This window comes from Galeopterus variegatus, unplaced genomic scaffold (assembly GCF_000696425.1).
Source record: "Galeopterus variegatus unplaced genomic scaffold, G_variegatus-3.0.2 Scaffold62719, whole genome shotgun sequence".
NCBI classification, from domain to species: Eukaryota; Metazoa; Chordata; class Mammalia; order Dermoptera; family Cynocephalidae; genus Galeopterus; species Galeopterus variegatus.
In genome coordinates, this window is record NW_007788830.1 from 1,457 (window position 1) to 2,251 (window position 795).

A 795-nucleotide genomic window follows, 5' to 3' on the forward strand; every position below is an offset into this window, starting at 1 on the left:
ATCACAGGGATCTTTCAGGTACTGAAAACCACAGACGAGTTCAACCATCGCGAGTGCCATCTGAGATGTGCTCTGTTGTTTTCTAAAACTTTAGACTTCTTTCTTCCCTACTCACTACTTCCCGGCTGGCCTTTTTCCTGTTTCTTGAACTCTCTGAGCTCGTTCCTGCCTCGGGGTTTTGTCCCGGCTGTGCCCTGCCTGAAATGCTCTTCCTCCTGTCTTGACAAGGCAAAGCTCCTTCTCATCCCTCGATCTCCTTTAAAATGCCCCCTCCTTTCGACCTTCCCGCGGTCCGAACCTGAGTCTGGCCTCTCGCCTTCTGCCCTGGACAGCATGAGCTTCTCCACCCGCTCCACCACCTTCTCCACCAGCTACCAGTCCCTGGGCTCTGTCCAGGTGTCCAGCCACTGGGCCCGGCTGGCTAGCAGCATGGCCAGCGTCTATGCAGACGCTGGGGGCTCGGGCTCCTGCATCTCTGTGTCCTGCTCCACCAACTTCTGGGGCAGCTGGGGGTCTGGGAGCTCAGCCACGGGGATGGCTGGGGGCCTGGAGGGAATAGGGAACATCCAGGGCGAGGAGACCATGCAAGACCTGAACTACTGCCTGGCCTCCTACCTTGACAAAGTGAGGAGACTGGAGAGTGAAAATCGGAAGCTGGATAGCAAAATCCGGGAACACCTGGAGAAGAAGGGGCCTAGGTCACAGACTGGGGAATTACTTCAAGGCCATCGAGGACCGGAGGGCTCAGATCTTTGCAAATTCCGTGGTAATGCCCACATCGTTCTGCAGATTGAC

At 56.4% G+C, this 795-nt stretch overlaps 1 pseudogene; it reads left to right on the forward strand.

The window, feature by feature from the left end:
- The first annotated feature begins 303 nt into the window (after nucleotides 1–303).
- LOC103584522 lies at nucleotides 304–789 on the forward strand (annotated as a pseudogene).
- Nucleotides 790–795: the final 6 nt, after the last annotated feature.